Source organism: Bos javanicus, chromosome 7, assembly GCF_032452875.1.
Source record: "Bos javanicus breed banteng chromosome 7, ARS-OSU_banteng_1.0, whole genome shotgun sequence".
NCBI lineage: Eukaryota > Metazoa > Chordata > Mammalia > Artiodactyla > Bovidae > Bos > Bos javanicus.
This window is the reverse complement of record NC_083874.1, coordinates 81,587,033-81,601,412: the sequence shown is the minus strand read 5'-3', so window position 1 is coordinate 81,601,412 and position 14,380 is coordinate 81,587,033. Positions and strand designations below refer to the sequence as shown.

The following is a 14,380-nucleotide window of genomic DNA, read 5'->3' as shown; positions in this document are numbered from 1 at the left end:
CCAACCCAGGGATCAAACCTGTGTCTCTTAAGTGTCCTACATTGGCAGCCAGGTTCTTTACCATTAGTGTCAGTTCAGTTCAGTTCAGTCGCTCAGTCATGTCTGACTCTTTGAAACCCTATGGACTGCAGCACACTAGGCTTCACTGTCCATCACAGACTCCTGGAGCCTGCTCAAACTCATGTCCATCGAGTCAGTGATGCCATCCAACCATCTCATACTCTGTCGTCCCCTTCTCCTCCTGCCTTCAATATTTCCCAGCATCAGGGTCTTTTCAAATGAGTCAGCTCTTCGCATCAGGTGGCCAAACTATTGGAGTTTCAGCTTCTGCTTCAGTCCTTCCAATGAATATTCAGGACTGATTTCCTTCAGGATGGACTGGTTTGATCTCCTTGCAGTCCAAGGGACTCTCAAGAGTCTTCTCCCACACCACAGTTCAAAAGCATCAATTTTTCAGCACTCAGCTTTCTTATGGTCTAACTCTCACATCCATACATGACCACTGGAAAAACTATAGCTTTGACTAGATGGACCTTTGTTGGCAAAGTAATGTCTCTGCTTTTTAATATGCTGTCTAGGTTGGTCATAGATTTTCTTCCAAAGAGCAAGCCTCTTTTATTTATTCTTTTTTCTTTTTTTGGAGTAAATTTCAGACACCAGAATCACCTTGTCAATATGGATCCTGGGGATCGTGGATACACATTTATTTATTTAATGGCCATGTTGTGCTTTTTGTGGGATCTTAATTCCCCAACCAGGGAATTCACCTGGGCCCTCGGCACTGAGAGCATGGAGTCCTAACCACTGAACTATCAGGGAACTACCTGGATGTATATCATGCATAGCTACCGCACCCAAGGGCAATGGCAGGAAACATTCCTCGCTGGATGTATTACTACGTCCTTGAGCAAGCCTCTTTTAATTTCATGGCTGCAGTCACCATCTGCAGTGATTTCGGAGCCCCAAAAATAAAGTCTCTCACTGTTTCCATTATTTCCCCATCTATTTAACATGAAGTGATGGGACTGGATGCCATGATCTTAGTTTTTTGAAGACTGAGTTTTAAGCCAACTGTTTCACTCTCCTCTTTCATTTTCATCAAGAGGCTCTTTAGTTCTTCACTTTCTGCCATGAGGATAGTGTCATCTGCATGTGTAAGGTTATTGATATTTCTCCTGACAATCTTGATTCCAGCTTGTGTTTCATCCAGCCAAGCATTTCTCATGATGTACACTGCATATAAGTTAAATAAAGCAGGGTGACAATATACAGCCTTGACATACTCCTTTCCCAATCTGGAACCAGTCTGTTGTTCCATGTCTGGTTCTAACTGTTGCTTCTTGACCTGCATACAGATTTCTCAAGAGGCAGGTCAGGTGGTCTGGTATTCCCATCTCTTGAAGAATTTTCCACAGTTTGTTGTGATCCACACAATCAAAGGCTTTGGCATAGTCAATAAAGAAGCAGATGTTTTTCTGGGACTCTCTTGCTTTTTCGATGACCCAACAGATGTTGGCGATTTAATCTCTGTTTCCTCTGCCTTTTGTAAATCCAGCTTGAACATCCGGAAGTTCACGGTTCACGTACTGTTGAAGCCTGGTTTGGAGAATTTTGAACATTGCTTTGCTAGCGTGTGAGATGAGTGCAGTTGTTTGTGCAGTAATTTGAACATTCTTTGGCATTGCCTTTCTTTGGGATTGAAATGAAAAGTAATCTTTTCTAATAACACTTACTATTATGATCACTAATAGTTGATGTTCATCTAATTGTGATCAGTTTCATTTTTTTTAAGGCAAAACTAGTTTGAACTTAGTGAAGTCACACATAAAAATTTAGTAACTCTTATGCACATACTCATGTATTAACGACCATTATTAATTCTCCACCAAAATGTCACACTAACATTCGCATTTCAACAGAATTAAAATAATTATAAATAAGAAAAACATGGTTACTTAATCTGATGTAGTAAAAAAAATATATGTACAGAATAGCATTCAAACTAAAAAATTCATAATTCTCTTAAATACTTTTACTAAGATTCAAAAATCCAGTTTTTAACTATAAAATAAGGAGATTTTATAGTGTTGTGAGCCATTTAAAATTGAATATGTTTTCAAATTTGTGTCATGACAACTATGTAAGAGTGTTTGATATTAGGTAATATCTTGGGTTGAATACTGTATGTGTGTCATCTTTGCACAGGGTCCACGCTAATCTTCTCTGGGGTTGAACACTATCCTTCCAAAATTTATATCCACCAGAAACCTTGTTTGTGACCTTATTTGGAGATAGGGTCTATGTAGCTGTAATCAAGTTAAGATGAGATCATACTAGAATAAACTAGACCCTAAATCCAGTATAACTTGTGTCCTTATGAGAAAAGGGAAATTTGGCTATGGAGACAGACACATGGGAGAAGGTCATGGGGAGAAAGAGGCAAAGACTGGAGTGATGCATCTATCAGCCAAAGAATTTCAAGATTTCTATCAACTAACCAGAAGCTAAAAAGGCAAGGAAAGGTTCTTCTCTAGAGCCCTTAGAGGGACCATGGCCCTGTTGACACCTTGAATTTCAACTTCCAATTTCAGAACTTTGACAGAATAAATTTCTGTGTTTTAAGCCATAAAGTTTGTGGTACTTTGTTATGGAAGCTCTAGGAAACTAATACAGAAATGATATTTTCTTAAATCTGATGGCATCTTTATAATTGTTGTTGTTGTTGTTGTGTTGCTAAGTCCTGTCCGACTCTTAGCAACCCCATGGACTGCAAAATGCCAGGCTTCCCTGTCTTTCACTATCTCCCAGAATTTGCTCAAACTCAAGTCCATTGAGTCAATGATGCTATCCAATCATCTTACCCTCTGTCACCCTCTTCTCCTCCTGCCCTTAATCTTTCCCAGCCTCAGAATCTTTTCCAATGAATCAGTTCTTCTTATCAGGTGGCCAAAGTATTGGAGCTCCAGCTTAAACATCAAACCTTCCAATGAATATTCAGAGTTGATTTCCTTCAGGATTGACTGGTTTGATCTCCTTCCAGTCCAAGGGATGCTCGAGAATCTTCTCCAGCACAACTCAAAAGCATCCATTCTTTGGTGTTCAGCCTGGTTTATGGTCCAACTCTCACATCCATACATGACTACTGGAAAAACCATAGCTTGCATCATACAAATCTTTGTCAGCAAAGTGATGTCTCTGCTCTTTAACATGTTGTCTTGGTTTGCCATAGCTTTCCTCCCAAGGAACAAACATCTTTTAATTTCACAGCTGCAGTCACTGTCCACAATGATTCTGGAGCCCAAGAAAAGAAAATTTGTCACTGTGTCCACTTTTTCCCAATCTATTTGCAATGAAGTGATGGGATCAGATGCCGTGATATTAATGTTTTGAATGTTGAGTTTTAAGCCAGCTTTTCACTCTCCTTTTTTACCCTCATCAAGAGGCTCTTTAGTTCCTCTTCACTTTCTGCCATTAAAGTGGTATCATTTGCATATCTGAGGTTGCTTATACTTCTTGTGGCAATCTTGACTCCAGCTTATGATTCATCCAGCCTGACATTTCACATGATGTAGTCTGCATAGAAGTTAATAAGCAGGGTTACAATATACAGCCTTGACGTACTCCTTTTCCAACTGTGAACTAGTCCTTTGTTCCATGGCCAGTTCTAACTGTTGTTTCTTGACCTGCATGCAGGTTTCTCAGGAGGCAGGTAAGGTAGTCTGGCATTCCCATCTCTTTAAAAATTTTCCAGTTTGTTGTGATCCACAGAGTCAAAGGCTTTAGTGTTGTCAATGTAGTAGAAGTTGGTGTTTTTCTGGAATTCCCTTGCTTTCTCTATGATCCAACAAATGTTGACAATTTGATCTCTGGTTCCTCTGCCTCTTCAAAACGCAACTTGTACATTTGGAATTTCTGAGTTCACATACTGTTGAAGCCTAGCTTGAAGGAGTTTGAGCACTGAACTGAAGTGAAAGTCACTCAGTCATGCCCCCACGGGCTGTAGCCCATGAGGCTCGTCTGTCCATGGAGTTCTCCAGGCAAGAATACTGGAGTGGGTTACCATTTCCTTCTCCAGGGGATCTTCTCAACCCAGGGATCAAACCCAGTTCTCCTGCATTACAGGCAGATTCTTTACCATCTACTCACAAGATAATTTGAGCACTACCTTGCTAGTATGTGAAATGAGCACAATTGTACAGTCGTTTGAACATTCTTTGGTGCTGACCTTCTTTGGGACTTGAATGAAAACTGACATTTTCCAATCTTGTGGCCACTGCTGAGTTTTCCAAATTTGCTGACATATTGAGTGCAGCACTTTAACAGCACCATCTTTTAGAATTTGAAACAGCTCAGCTGGAATTTGATCACCTCCACTAGATTTGTTTGTAGTAATGTTTCCTAAGGTCCACTTGACTTCACACGCAAAGATGTCTAGCTCTAGGTGAGTGATCACACCATTATGGCTATCCAGGTCATTAAGACCTTTTTGTAGAGTTCTTCTGTGTATTCTTGCTATCTCTTCTTAATCTTTTCTGCTTCTGTTGGATCCTTGTTGTTTCTGTCCTTTACATGCCCATCCTTGTATAATGTTCCCTTTGTATCTCCAATTTTCTTGAAGAGATCTCTAGTCTTTCCCATTCCCCATGTTTTCCACTATTTCATTTCATTGTTCACTTAAAAAGGCATTCTTATTACTCCTTGCTATTCTCTGGAACTCTGCATTCAGTTGGTATATCTTTCCCTTTCTTCCTTGCTTTTTGCTTCTCTTCGTTTCTCAGCTATATTTAAAGCCTCCTCAGACAACCACTTTGCTTTCTTGCATCTCTTTTTTGGGGGATGGTTTTGGTCACTGCCTCCTATACAGTGTTACAACCTCCATCCATAGTTATTCAGACACTCTGTCTATCAGATCTAATCCCTTGAATCTGTTCTTCACCTCCACTGTATAATCATAAGGGGTATGATTTAGGTCATACCTGAATGGTCTAGTAGTGGTCCCTGCTTTCTTCACTTTAAGCCTGAAGTCTGCGGTAAAGATCTCTATGATCTGAGCCACAGTAAGCTCTAGGTCTTTTTTTTTTTTTTGGCTAACTGTACAGAGCTTCTCCATCTTCGGCCACAAAGAATACAATCAATCTGACTTCGGTATTGACCATCTGGTGATGTCCATGTGTAGAGGAGTCACTTGTGTTGTTGGAAGAGGGTATTTTCTATGACCAGAGTGTTCTCTCTCTAACAAAACTCTGTTAGCCTTTGCCCTGCTTCAGTTTGTACTCCAAGACCAAACTTGCCTGTTACTCCAGGCATCTCTTGACTTCCTACTTTTGCATTTCAATCCCCTATGATAAAAAGGACTTTTTTTCTTTTTTGGTATTAGCTCTAGAAGGTCTTATAAGTCTTCACAGAATCATTCAGCTTCAGCTTCTTTAGCATTAGTGGTGTGGGCATAGACTTGGATTAATCTGATGTTGAATGGTTTGCTTTGCAAATGAACCAAGACCATTCTTTTGGTTTTGAGGTTGCACCCAAGTATTGTAATTTCGACTCTTTTGTTGGCTATCAGTTCAGTTCAGTTCAGTCGCTCAGTTGTGTCTGACTCTTTGCAAACCCATGAATCGCAGCACGCCAGGCCTCCCTGTCCATCACCAACTCCCAGAGTTCACCCAAACTCATGTCCATCGAGTCGGTGATGCCATCCAGCCATCTCATCCTCTGTCATCCCCTTCTCCTCCTGCCCCCAATCCCTCCCAGCATCAGTCTTTTCCAATGAATCAACTCTTTGCATGAGGTGGCCAAAGTACTGGAGTTTCAGCGTTAGCATCAGTCCTTCCAAAGAATACCCAGGACTGATCTCCTTTAGAACGGACTGGTTGGATCTCCTTGCAGTCCAAGGGACTCTTAAGAGTCTTCTCCAACACCATAGTTCAAAAGCATCAATTCTTCAGCGCTCAGCTTTCTTCACAGTCCAACTCTCACATCCATACATGACCACTGGAAAAACCACAGCCTTGACTAGACGGACCTTTGTTAGCTATCAGGGCTACTCAATTTCTTCTAAGGGATTCTTGCCCACAGTAGCAGATATAATGGTCATCTGAATTAAATTCGCCTATTCCCATCAATTTTAATTCACTGATTCCTAAAACATCAATGTTCACTCTTGCCATCTCCTGCTTGACCACATCCAGTTTACTTTGATTTAGGGACCTAACATTCCAGGTTCCTATCCAATATTGTTCTTTACATATTAGGACTTTGCTTTCATCACCAGACACATCCACAACTGAGTGTTGTTTCCACTTTTGCCCAGCCTCTTCCTTCTTTCTGGAGCTATTTCTCTGCTCTTCCTCAGTAACATAATGGACACCTTCTGACCAGGGGGGCTCAACTTTTGGTGTCATATCTTTTCCCCTTTTCATACTATTCATGGGGTTCTCAAGGCAAGTATACTGGAGGAGTCTGTCTTTCTTTCCTCCAGTGGACCATGTTTTGTCAGTACTCTCCACTATGACCTGTCCATCTTGGGTGGCCCTGAACAGCATGGCTCATAGCTTTATTTAGTTACACAAGCCCCTCTGCCACAACAAGGCTGTGATCCATACCTCTCAGTCAATTGGACTGTCATCCCTCTGGATTCACACAGGGAACCTGCTGTTTGATCACGATCAATACTAGTTCTGGTTGACTGCAGTCAACTCATTCAGACTGGTTGATGCCAATATCATTGATGGTTAAATGTCCTGAATATCCTTTCTACCTGTACCAGTCCATTCTGAAGGAGATCAGCCCTGGGATTTCTTTGGAAGGAATGATGCTAAAGCTGAAACTCCAGTACTTTGGCCACCTCATGCGAAGAGCTGACTCATTGGAAAAGACTCTGATGCTGGGAGGGATTGGGGGCAGGAGGAGAAGGGGACGACAGAGGATGAGATGGCTGGATGGCATCACTGACTCGACGGACGTAAGTCTGAGTGAACTCTGGAGTTGGTGATGGACAGGGAGGCCTGGCGTGCTGCGATTCATGGGGTCGCAAAGAGTCGGACACGACTGAGCGACTGAACTGAACTGAACCTGTAAAATAAGCTATCAAGTATCAAATACTATTATCTTTTATTATTTCACTAAGGTTCTACATTTTGTAGCTGGAATTATTGTTGTATTTCCAGTGAAATCTATTCTCTTTTCTCCTATATTTGACCCAGAAAGGTAAAACTTTGGCAGTATTGGCAGCCATTATGTAATTAAATGGAGCCTGAGGATAAAGCCAACGCAGAGGGAAACAAGACCACAAGATGCATAAGATTCTGATTACACTATTTACACCAACAATACCTGAAGCTAGCTCTGCCCTCAAATTTTCATTTTCAAAGGCCCCCAAAAGTCCCTTCTTGGCTGTATCCAATATGAATTGGGTTTCCTGTCACTTGCAACCAAAATAGTCTTTTTATAAAATGACATATATTGTGTTTATTAGTTGAAAACGAGAAGATTTTTCTACTGTATTTGTATTATCATTCATTGTGATAGATAATCAATAGTTGATTATATATAAGATTTACCAAATACAATAAAACCATAATAGTATGTATACCTGAGAAAAAGTGCTCACAGTCTGCAATTTTAAAATAATCTGGCAATAGAAGGAAAAAGTCTTAGGATGTTTAGAGAAAAGTTAGATCTAAATTGTGTGTACTGCATATAATCCATCAAATGAGGGTAACTGTTCTATTTTGTATTTTTAATACCTGAGTGTTGGTCATACAATCTCTTCCTAAGGGAAGCTATAACTTAGTAGAGCTCTAATTACAATGCAAAATACACCTCCTTTGACATCAAAGAGGTGAGTCAGAAATTCCTGTGCATCTATGTTATAAAATCTAAATAAATTACCTTGTATCTTTTCCAATGAGTTAGGATAGAGATGTGTCATTTTCAATGTTACTTATAATTTAAACAATTTAAATTTCCATTTTAAGTAATTTCTGATACTATTTATTAATGTCTACAGGGAAGTGCAAAAGGGTTTTTATTTTTTACCTCAGCCTATATTTGGTCATGGTGATTTTCTTTTCAATATCAATCTCTTAATAGTCAAGATTAGCCTTGAAAAATTAAATATAGAAAAAGGAGAGTTTTACAGTATTTCAAACATTTACTTTCACAGAAGTAGGCCTTTCTCCCGCATCATTTTAACTTAAGGTATAAAAATATGTTTTGTTCCTCACTGTTGAAGGATGCTTTTTTAGAAACAACAAATGTAAAAGTATGAGAACTGCCCTCTAAATTAGCACTACAGTCCATCAAGCCAGGCAAACAGAATTGAACTCAAACCTCCCCCTGAAAATTCCAATGGGCATTCCTCTCTAGGATCCCTGTAGTCTTACTGTACTTACTATAGCTTACAATTTAGCATTAACCTCTTTAACTTTTTAACATTGATTAGTCTCACTTTCTCCAATGATCCTAAGCTCAGGCCTAGGTAAGCCCTATCGCTAGAGGAAGGGGGGTCCTTACTGTAGAATCTGGATGGTCTTCCACATAAAAACCTTATCCCCACAGAGTATGAAAACACCCTGGACGTTCATGGGACGAGATGGAACAAAAAGGACCTTATACCTCACCCAGTTCCACCCTCCTGCTTTAGCAATAAGAAGGTGAAGGACTGAAGTACTTTGAAGAGATTTGTCCTACAGCCAATTAGGGGCAGAGCTGGAAGTGGAAAGCAGGTCTCGTGGCCTGAGTTTTCTACTATACTAAGCAAGTTATGCCAGAGAGCGGGATGAGAGCAGAAAGATCCTCATTGACGCTCATGGGCAGGGGGAAGCCAGGTTCTGCACATGGAATAGTTCATGCCACTCAAGTGCAGTCTGGGACACAAACACAGCATCACCTGGGAGCTTGTTAGACATGCAGAATCCCAAGCCCACGACAGACCTCCTGCATTGAAATCTGTATGTAACAGGATCCCAGGTGATCTGGATGTACAATCAGAAGCACTGAGGCAGGAAGACCGCAATCCCTGCCTCAAAGAGATAGCAAACTGTATTAAACAGTGGTTCTCAATGCTAGCTGCACATCTGACTCACCTGAGGAGTTCTGCAAATGCTGTTACTAGGGTGCCCCCTCAGACCAGTGAAGTCATAATCTTCCCAGTAGACTCCAGAGAAAAGCCAGGGTAGAGGACCACTGCACTAATTTCAGTGGAGTCCCCTTATGAACTCTGAGAACAGAACCAACCATGGTCTCTGCAGCTGCCTCAAGAGAAAAGGCCACAAACAGCTCCCAAATTTCAGTAATTCCAGGGCTCACTCAGAGCCCTCCATATGCTAAACTTGCTGCTGTGGATGCTCATCTTGTCATTTCAACTGTGCTGAGACTGCTTTTTAAGTGGCCTTCACTGCCGTCTCAAACCCAGCAACTTGCCCAGCCTTGACCTGTAGTAAGGGCACCTGTAACAGCCGGTGATCTTATAACTTCAAAACCATCCCATATCCAGCTACACTTCTGCTATCAGGACTCCTTGCTGCCTACCATCACACAGCAGGTTGCTCCACACTGTCACTACAGAATAGAAACTAACCAGAAACGCAGGTGCTGTATGTAACCCAGACACTGCTAATAAAAAGACAACACTCGCTCACAGTCGAAAGTCCTCATGTTATCAACATGAAACATCAAAATGAGGAATAAAGATCTAAATGAGAAAAACAATACCATAAATGTGCTCAATGTAAACACTGGAAGACTATAAAAGCTCTTATTCATTCATCTATTTATTCTTATTATTTTATTTTTTTATTTTTGGCTGCACAGCTTGCAGGACTTTATTTCCCTGACCAGGGATCCAACCTGTGCCCCCTGCAGTGGAAACGCAGAGTCTTAACCACTGGACCACCAAGGAATTCCCTAAAAATTCTTAAAAGATATCTACAAAGTAAATAAAAACTTTGATATAACATAAAATATGCACTCAATAAGCCAGCATATTTGGAAAAGTCAGCAGTGGCGACAGGACTGGAAAAGGTCAGTTTTCATTCCAATCCCAGAGAAAGGCAATGCCAAAGAATGCTCAAACTACCACACAATTGCACTCATCTCACATGCTGGTAAAGTAATGCTCAAAAATGCCAGGCTTCAGCAATATGTGAACCATGAACTTTCAGATAGTCAAGCTGGTTTTAGAAAAGGCAGAAGAACCAGAAATGAAATTGCCAACATTCACTGGATCATCAAAAAAGCTAGAGATTTCCAGAAAAACATCTATTTCTGCTTTATTGACTATGCCAAAGCCTTTGACTGCATGGATCACAATAAACTGTGGAAAATTCTTCAAGAGATGGGAATACCAGACCATCTGACCTGCCTCTTGAGAAACCTGTATGTAGGTCAGGAAGCAACAGTTAGAACAGGACATGGAACAACAGACTGTTTCCAAATAGGAAAAGGAGTACGTCAAGGCTGTATATTGTCACCCTGCTTATTTAACTTATACGCAGAGTACATCATGAGAAATGCTGGACTGGAAGAAGCACAAGCTGGAATCAAGATTGCCAGGAGAAATATCAATAACCTCACATATGCAGATGACACCATCCTTATGGCAGAAAGTGAAGAAGAACTAAACAGCCTCTTGATGAAAGTAAAAGAGGAGAGTGAAAAAGTTGGCTTAAAGCTCAACATTCAGAAAACTAAGATCATGGCATCTGGTCCTATCACTTCATGGCAAATAGATGGAGAAACAGTGGAAACAGTGGCTGGCTTTATTTTTGGGGGCTCCAAAATCACTGCAGATGGTGACTGCAGCCATGAAATTAAAAGACGCTTACTCCTTGGAAGGAAAGTTATGACCAACCTAGACAGCATATTAAAAAGCAGAGAAGTTACTTTGTCAACAAAGGTCCATCTAGTCAAGTCTATGGTTTTTCCAGTAGTCATGTATGGATGTGAGAGTTGGACTATCAAGAAAGCTGAGCTCAGAAGAATTGATGCTTTTGAACTGTGGTGTTGGAGAAGACTCTTGAGAGTCCCTTGGGCAGCAAGGAGATCCAACCAGGCCATCCTAAAGGAAATCAGTCCTGGGTGTTCACTGGAAGGACTGATGTTGAATCTGAAACTCCAGTATTTTGGCCACCTGATGCGAAGAGCTGACTCACTGGAAAAGACCCTGCTGTTGGGAAAGATTGAAGGCAGGAGGAAAAGGGGACGACAGAGGATGAGATGGTTGAATGGCATCACCAACTCAATGGACATGAGTTGGGTAAACTCTGGGAGTTGGTGATGGACAGGGAGGCCTGGTATGTTGCGGTTCATGGGGTTGCAAAGAGTCAGACATAACTAAGAGACTGAACTGATTAAAATATTAATAAATTCTACTGCATAGAAAAATTCTTAAAGTCAAAAGGCAAATATCAAAATGTGAAAAAAAGATTTGTAGCTCAAATAGAAAAGGACTAATTTGTCAACATATAAATAGCTTTAATTTCCTCAATATATTAATAGTTCTAACAAACCATTAAAAAAAGCCCAATAGCCCAATAGAAAAACAAGCAAAGAATATAAATAGATAATTCACTAGAAGAGGAAGTATACATGGATATTAATCATATAAAAATATGTTCAATGTTACCAATAAGAAAAATGCAAAGTAAAACTATGTGACACCATCTTTTACCTATCAGATCGGCAAAAATCAGAAAGCATGAAATACACTGTGGATACAACAACCAGGCACTCTCATACATTGCCAAGGACAGGGTAGTTTAAATTAGTATAACCTCCCTGTAGAGCAAGTTGGCAATACGTATCCAAAATTAAAATGCACCTACTTTCCATTCAGAAATGGTACTTCTAGCAATTTATCATACAGAAATAGTTGTACATGTAGGAAGTAAAATTCATGCAATGATATATATTAAAATATTGTTTTAATAGCACAATATTGGAAATAACCTAAAAGCTCATTGGTAAGGATTGGTTAAATAAATTACAGTATTAAAAAAAAATTATGGTATACCCAAATAATAGAATGCTATGCAGTAATAAAAAAGTGAGTATGTTTAGTAAGTATTCATATGCGATAATAATCAAAATAGATCATTAAGTTAAAAATATGCAGAATAGCAGGTATATGTGTATTATGCTACAATTTGTTTCCATATAAATTCATGTGCTTGTGTACACTGAAAATATCTGAAAGGACACCCAAGACACTGGTATGAGTGGTGACCTCTGAGGTCTGGATAAGGAGAGTGGGAGGGTTAGAAAGGAAACTTACATTTTTAGTGTATAAACCCTTTTGTGTATACAAATGGAAAACACTGTATGTTAAACAAATACTCTATTGATTGTCTTTTAATGGTATACCTCCAGGCCATCACACTGCTGCATTGGATTCCAATCATGAATTTCTCGGGAAAAAATGTTCTGTAAGCCTTAAAGAACTCTAGAGAGATGAGCAAGTTTTCTAGTGTTGGACTAAATGCCTACTGGATGGAGATCTAAGGATTTCCTAACAGAACATGTTTGGGTCTGCTTTCTTACAAGCTGTCATAAGCTATGCCACCCAGAGAGCTATGATATGCTTGCCAGAATCTAGCTACCCAAATAACTATGGGGTTTTTGAAGCTGAATTTTAATAAGCTTTAAACAATCTACTCTAGAAAACTGCTGTCTAAAAAATTAGTGGTTATCTAGGGGCCTCAGCCCTGCTTTGGAATAAAGGATTGTATATAGGACATAAAGTCAAATTTAACTACCCAGAATGACCAGCTACAAGAAGGGCTGGCAATGCCATTGGGGAGGAATTAGAGGAATTTTCTAGGTCACTGCCTGCACTGAACAAATAACAGGACCTTCAAGGCCAATGTAACCCTGAGGAACAGGCAAACCTAGGCCACAGATCTCAAGAGGTTGTTCTTTCCTTCTGTAAGAGATCAAACCAATACAACCAGTAGCTGTCCAGAGTTAATTAATCTTGATGGCAAAAAAAAAAGAAGGAAAACTGTTGCTGAAAAGCAAAGCTTACACTGGGTGGTTCAGACAATAAACTAGTATCTGTTCATTTTTTTAAAGCCTAAAACTTAGATGGTAAAGAAATGTGACTGATAAGGATTTCAAGATCCTCCAGAACACAATTTTGAATATGTTAAAATGTCTCCTTGTGCCCCAGTCTTACTAATCCATACTGCTACACCTTTTCAATACATGTGTCAAAGTTGACCATGGATGACTCTGATACCTCTGAGTCAATATCAAGAGTGACTAGATCCAGTCAAAGCAATTCAAAAATTCAAAAAACCAAAAACTTAAGAAGACAAAAATCCTAAAATAAGTGTACAACATATTTCACCCTTGAAAAAGACCTCTGTACATCTTTTCCCTGGACTTGCGGTATTTTAGAGTTTATTAAACATGGCACAGCCATTACTGAACAGTCCATCAACACCTTTTGGGGAAAGAGTTAGAGATATACTGCAGATAAAGAACCTGCCTGCCAATGCAGGAGACATAAGAGACGTGGGTTCCATCTCTGGGCTGGGAAGATCCCCTGGAGAAGGAAACAGCAACCCACTCCAGTATTCTTGCCTGGAGAATCCCATGGACATAGGAGCCTGGCGGGCTATAGTCCATGGGGTCACACAGAGTCGGACATGACTGAAATGACTAGGCATGCATGAGGAAGCAGAGGCTGTCCGTCTGGGAAAGCACTCCATCTTCTAGATGTGTTGTCCCATCCAATAGAGGCCAATATCCCTTGCTTCACCATTTGCACAACATGACCCATAATGATTATTGCCTTTATCTGTGTAACCTAAGGTGCAAACGCCTACTGAACACTTTGGTTCAATAGCTGGGAATTAAACCACAAAACATGGTGAGCACCGTTCCTTGATTGGAAGTTTTCTGGCTCTGCCCAGTTTAAAAGAGCTTTCTTAGTGTGGTCATGGTATGAAACTTAAAGAGAATCTGTGGGATCTTAACTTGAAATATTGTCTCTAAAGCAGCCATGTGGCTGAGGGTTATACTGCTGCCTTCTATCACAATATTTAGTAGCAGTTACTCTTGTTTATACTGGCATGCTCATTTACAGACTCTAATTAGGTTTAAAGTTCTAATCAACCTATAAACAAAGCACAGAGGAGTAATTATAGTGGCTTAACAGAATCTAAATATTACAAATCTTGATGATGTAAAAATAATAATATAATTAATTTAAAAAATAAGGAGGAATAGAAAGGAATGTGGGATACAGTATAAGTACACTAAATTCCTTATCTATTATAGCAGGAATCAATAATTTTTGTCCAGAGACTAGATATTAGGAAGTAGAAGTATATTGTTAAAGGTTACAGGAATCACTGTGAGAATAAATATGGGGTTA

At 39.9% G+C, this 14,380-nt stretch overlaps 1 protein-coding gene across 2 annotated transcripts in view; it reads right to left on the bottom strand.

Annotated features, from left to right (window-relative positions):
- Positions 1-14,380, bottom strand: part of ATG10 (autophagy related 10) — a 257,357-nt gene that overhangs the window by 181,702 nt on the left and 61,275 nt on the right. The gene's annotated exons all lie outside the window — the stretch shown is intronic.